Genomic DNA, 6047 nt, shown 5'->3' with positions numbered 1-6047 from the left:
CAGTGGGAACTCTCCCTCACACCAGGCACTGAGCAGTGGGAACTCTCCCTCACACCAGGCACTGAGCAGTGGGAACTCACCCTCATATCAAGAACTTGAGAGCCTCTTTCTGCTGAGAGTCCAAGGAAGACAGGAAGAGGCAACTAAGAGATCCAAAGAGCGAAGGCTCTTGGTCATGCCCACAGCACTGAGGAGGTGATGGTAACGTTCAGCACTGAGCTAACTTAACAGACTTAAACAAACCTCATATAACGTCAAACTACTAGAAAAGTCCAATTGCAGGGGCGTGGAGATATGGCTTAGAGGTCAGGAGCACTCACTGCTCCTCCAGAGGACCAGCAACCATGTTGGATGGCTTACAACCACCTGTAACTTTAGTCCCCCAGGGATCCAGTGCCCTCTTCTGGCCTCTGAAGGAACCTGCATACATGTGGCACACATACCAACAAGCAGGAACACACACATATGCACATAATTCAAAATAAAATCTGAAAAACATTCCCATTACAGTGAGGAACAAGACAGTGATTTTGCCGTTGGGTTTATTGTCCAGATTGCTCTGAAAGTTCTAGGCAACCACAGATAAGCAAGTGGTTGCAAATATAAATCAGGACAGATAAACCATCCACAGTTGCCCATAAGAGTTTTGAGATGGGAGCCCAAGCTCCTTCTCTGAGAAACTTATGAGCACAAATAGAAGAGTTTGGTATGATCGCTGAGTTCAAAGTTAACACAACAGATGGCAGCATTTCTGTGCCGTAACCAGGTGGGAACCAGGATGAAAGACCCAACTCAACAAGAGTCTCACAAAATACAAAATACCAAGAGAGGCGACACAGCTCTGTCCCAGTGCGCTTGATGGGCTGATTCCCAGCAAGGGGAAGAAAGTGAAGGACAGAAGGGAACAGGAAGAGTTAAAAATGTTCTCACACAGGAGAAGAAGGCAGTCAGAGAAACTACCTGAATAAAAAGTCTGAGGACTTAAAAGGGGGGCTGTATATGGGGCTGAAAAGCTTGTTTGGTGGATAAGAGCACTGGGTGCTCCTCCAAGGGACCCAAGTTTGATTCCCTAGCACCCATATGGTAGCTCACAGTAGTCAGTAACTCCAGTCCCTAGTCATCCAACACCCTTTTCTGGCCCCTAAGCACCAGGCACACATGACAGGCAGTCTAATATGCAAACAAAACACACACAAATAAGATGACCCGGACAAACAGGATAGGTGTCATCACATAAGTATGAATTGATTCTCTCGTCTCCAACTCCCCTGGTAGCTGAGGATGATGTTGATCTTCAAAGCCTTCCTCCTCCACCTCGCAGTCACTGGCATGTGCCACCACACCCTGCTATGCATCGCTGAGTATTGACCCTAGAGCTTTCTGTTCCTTAACAGGGCACTCTACCAATTCAGCCACGTCCCTGTCACTCCCTACATTTTCCCCCAGACAGTCCTTGTCATTAAATGTCATGTGACACAGCACATAAAAATTAAGCTACTCTGCATGGTAGAACCCACTATAAACAAAGTGGGAGGTACAAAACCACCTAGGAGGTGTTCCCTGGCCCCTTATTTCCCAAAGGCTGAGAAGCACCTAGAAACAGGACATTAGCTGGGCTTGGGAGAGCCGACCTGTAATCCCAGCGCTCAGGAGGCTGAAGGAAGACAGTATTCATTTAAAGCCTACCTGGGCTACTTGAAACTCTATTACAAATGAAAAGGAGAGAGGAGGGGGCCGGGAGAGGGGGATGGTGGGGAGGGGGGAGAGAATAGGAACCCAAGTGGGTAAGGGAGCACACAAGAGTGAGCACATTGTAATTTGTCAACTCCACACAAGCTAGAGTTACTGGGAAGAGGAAATGCTAATTGAGAAATCGCCTCCATCAGACTGGCCTGTGGGCGAGTCTGTGGGACAGACACCTTCTTGACTAATGATTGATGTGCAAGGACCCAGACCACTGAGAGCCTTGCAACTCCAAAGCAGGTGGTCCTGGCTTCTATAAGGAAGCAGGCTGAGCAAGCCATGAGAAGCAAGCCAGCAGGCAGCACACCTCCCTGGCCTCTGCTTCAGTTCCTGCTTCCAGGTTTCTGCCTTGAGTTCCTGCCCTGACTTCCCTTCACGATGTAGGCTGTTTGATGAAACAAGTCCTTTCTTCCCCAAGTTGTTCTAGGTCATGGTGTTTATTACAGCAACAGACACACGGAACTAATGGAGAGAGAATGGTGTGGGGCAGTGGGGAATAAACTGAACAGAGAAGTTCAGAAGAAGAAACACACACACACACATCCTTTAAACACAGGACAGGGCACTCAACAGCACACAAAGGTAAAACTCTGACTTCCACCCAGCATGCTACCAACACAAAGAGCCTGAATATACACAGCACGGGGTAGGTACAGCCTCCCTGACTGGCAGGGGTGCCTCCAGGAAGGGCAATATCATAGCCACTAGAAGAGCCCCTCTGCTGCTGCCTTTTGACCTAGTCACCCTGGGTTAAAACACAAATAAAGGTGTTTCTCCTGCAGTGTTACTGGCACCCATCCAAAGCAGCACATATGGAAGTTTATCAGCGACCAAACTGTGTGTTTTATAGAAGATGGAAATAACCAAAATGCCCATCAGTCAGGAAATGGATGACTAAATTAGGGGGTAATCATGCAATAAAATACCAAGTGGCTAGGAAAATGAGGAAGATCCTTTTACACTGGCATGAATGAACTCCCTGTTGTGTGACCAAGAGCCAGAGCAGGGTTGTTACATTCTGCCTTGTACATACAAGAAGAGCCAACCACAGTAACCACAAACTGAGTGTCAGGATAAGCGTGTCCACGTGTCTCCAGAGACAGGAGGCAAGGTCACACCAAGGAACTCTGCTTAAAGGAAGGAAGTTAAGAGCTGAGAGGTGCTGAGGGGACAGGGACAGAAACACAGATGACCTTTTGAGGGAAGAGAACACAAGAATATCTTACTGTTTGAAAAATTAACTAAACATAGGATCTTGCATTGCTTGGGCCCCTCTCTGAGTCCTAGAATGGCCTTGAACACAAAAACTTCAGCTTCCCTGGATTAAACTACCTTGGTGTGGAGGAAGATGGCTCCTTCTATATTCTGCCACCTAGTGTTCAATTATGTGAGTTTTAAAAGTCACATAATTTAACAGTCACAAATACACTCAGTGTTCTTGGGGACAGCGGCCCTCAATCACATAATAGCAGGAAGAAGATCTTCCACGGTTGAACTAGAACCTGAAAGCAATATCCAAACTGAAAACCTGAAACTGGGCAAGGCCCTAAGGTTTATATAAACTGATGTTAAAGATGTACGCTTGAGCATAAAAAGCAAGGTGCAGAACATCACTGTATAAACATCTGAGCTAAAGCAAAACAAACAACAACAAACCACAGCACACACATCTGGGAAGATGCATAGGAAGCTACATTTGGGCCAGGTGGTGGCAGCAGCACATGACTTTAATCCCAGCACTCAGAAGGCAGGGGCCAGCTTGGTCTACAGAGTGAGTTCGAAGACTGCCAGGGCTACACAGAGAAAGCCTGTTTCAGAAAAACAAAAACAAACAAACAAAAGCTATGTTTGGGGAGAAATAGCAGCTGAGGAGACAGGATCCTTTTAGGTCCTTCTTTTTTGATTTTGTGCCACAAGACCCCAAAATGAATTCAATTTTAAGAGAACGTGGTGCTCAGTGGGTAAAGGTGATGACCTGAGTTCAATCCCTAGGGCGGAAGCAGGGAACACTCCTTCAGATTCCTACAAGGTGTCCTCTGACTTCCATATGCATGCTAGGGCACCAGAGAGCACAGGAAACACACACACACACACACAAACACACACATACACATACACACACACACATACAAACAAAATAAATGTTGAAAAGGGGGAGGGCTATGATCATCAAGAGCGCTTGGGAATGAGAAAGAAACCACAACTTAGCAAGCAAGGAGGAGACACCAATCAGTCAGCCTGGGACCCTGCCCTCTCCTCCCAGAGCCCCTCGGGGAGGCCTTACCAGGTTTTCAGGCCTCATCTTCTGCCTACAACATCAGCTCCCCAAACAGAATATAAAAGCCCGAGTCTCAGTCTCCATGAAACTCCCACCTCAGGATCCCAGCTCCTCACTTACCTGCCACCAAGGACACCTGGTCCTCCACGGAGGCTGTTCCTAGTCCCAAGGGCTCCTCATGATGCTCTGAGGTGGGAGCTGCAGGGACAGAGATGGGGGAGAAAATCCATGAGACAAGCAATGCTAGGAGGAGAGAGAAAGGGAAAGGGGGATGAAGTGGGGCAAACCAGAGAGAGCAGGCAGAGAGAAGGCTCCAGAGCACCAGGATGCTGGCCATGGAGTAAGACCAGAAAAACTCCTTCCAGGAGAAGGGATGGGAGGTTGGGATGGGGCGGTCCCTTTAAGAGGTGAGACATGCAGTTACTAACAGGCTCAGGGCTCCTGGCTCCCTGGTTGGGACCCCAGCGGTGGACTGCCTACACAGGAGTCTGGCAAAGAGACTGCATCAGGGAGGGAGGCAAGAGGGTAGGATGCTTTCCTGACAGGAGAGCTGGGGACACAGGAACACAAGACCATACTAATCTGGAGGCCATGGAGCAGGCTGAGATAAAGTGTGGCAAACTGGGGCAAGGACATGAGAGGGGTGGAGGAGAATGAGCCAATAGGGGGTTTCCAGAGGAAGAGAGAACAGGCTAGCTGACAGACCCATGCTCCTGCCACTCACAAGGACCGGGCTCTGTGAGGTGGGGGGTCGTGAGCACAGTAGAATGGACAGACCCCTCCCTGGGGCAAAACCAGGGCAGAAGTGTCCTAGTAACTGCTGGGCCCTGCACAATGGCTTTGGAGGCACTCATGACCATTTATTTATGGTAAGTAGATGCTACAACAGTCACTGCTTAGAACAGGGTTAAAACAGGGACATGGTGGTGTCCAGGCGGTGGTGGCACGAGCCTTTAATCTAAGCACTTGGGAGGCAGAGACAGGCGGATTTATGAGTTCAAGACCAGCCTGGTCTACAAAGTGAGTTCCAGGACAGCCAGGACTATACGGAGAGACCCTGTCTCAGAAAACAAAACAAAACAAACAAACAAACAAAAAAACCAGGGACATGGAACGAGGTGTGGTGGTACACATCTGGTTCCCACTACTTAGGAGGCTTAGGCAGGAGAACTGTTATGAAGAAGGGGCCACCCTGGACAACAAAACAAGTACCAGGCTAGCCTAGACTACATAGTTAAACCCTGTCTCCAAAAAAAAAAATAAAAAAATAAAAAATCAAACAAAATAACACCTCCCACAAAAACAAAACAAAATGGTGCTTTATGTGTATGTGGGTGTCTGTGGATATCTGTGCTAGTACCAGGGCCTGTGAGGGATCTGGTGCAAATGTGTGCAGGGGTGTGTAGACCAGAGGTCAATCTCCAGTGTCATTCCTCATGACATAGCTACCTCATTTTTAAATCTCTGACTGGGACATGGAGCTCACTAACTAGGCTATGTCGGCTGGCCAGGACCCCAGGGAATCCTGTACTGTGTCCCCCAAGAGTACAGCACAATGCTCAGCTTCTTAGATGAAGGGATAGATACGAGGTCCCCATCCTTATGTGGCACTTTACAGACAGCACTGGCCCCAGGGATGTGATTTTAAAGTGAGAATTTTTAAAAGAAATTTTGAAGATTTTATTTATTTTATGTGCATAGGTATTTTGCATGCATGTATGTCCTGAGACTGGAGTTGCAGACAGTTGTGAGTCACTGTGTGGGTGCTGGGAATCAAATCTGGGTTCTTTGGAAGAGCAGTCAGTGCTCTTAACCCCTGAGTCATCTCCCCAGCCTCTAAAACACATGGTAAGTAACTGGCACCGTGGAGAAAGTGTTGGCCCGAATGGCGGATGAATTAAATGGCTGCTTTAAAAAGACAAAGTGGGGCCGGGCGTGGTGGCGCACGCCTTTAATCCCAGCACTCGGGAGGCAGAGGCAGGCGGATTTCTGAGTTCGAGGCCAGCCTGGTCTACAAAGTGAGTGC

General features: G+C 48.2%; 1 protein-coding gene across 3 annotated transcripts in view; it reads right to left on the bottom strand.

Annotated features, from left to right (window-relative positions):
- The window catches only part of Arap1 (ArfGAP with RhoGAP domain, ankyrin repeat and PH domain 1), a 65023-nt gene that overhangs the window by 41740 nt on the left and 17236 nt on the right, over positions 1–6047 (bottom strand). For all 3 annotated transcript variants that reach the window (XM_021168919.2, XM_021168915.2, XM_029480092.1), the window contains exon 2: positions 4142–4219. The gene's annotated coding sequence lies outside the window, so the exon portion shown is untranslated. The remainder of the gene's footprint in view (positions 1–4141; positions 4220–6047) is intronic.

Source organism: Mus caroli, chromosome 7 (assembly GCF_900094665.2).
Source record: "Mus caroli chromosome 7, CAROLI_EIJ_v1.1, whole genome shotgun sequence".
Taxonomy (NCBI): Eukaryota; Metazoa; Chordata; class Mammalia; order Rodentia; family Muridae; genus Mus; species Mus caroli.
This window is presented reverse-complemented; position numbering and strand designations above follow the sequence as displayed.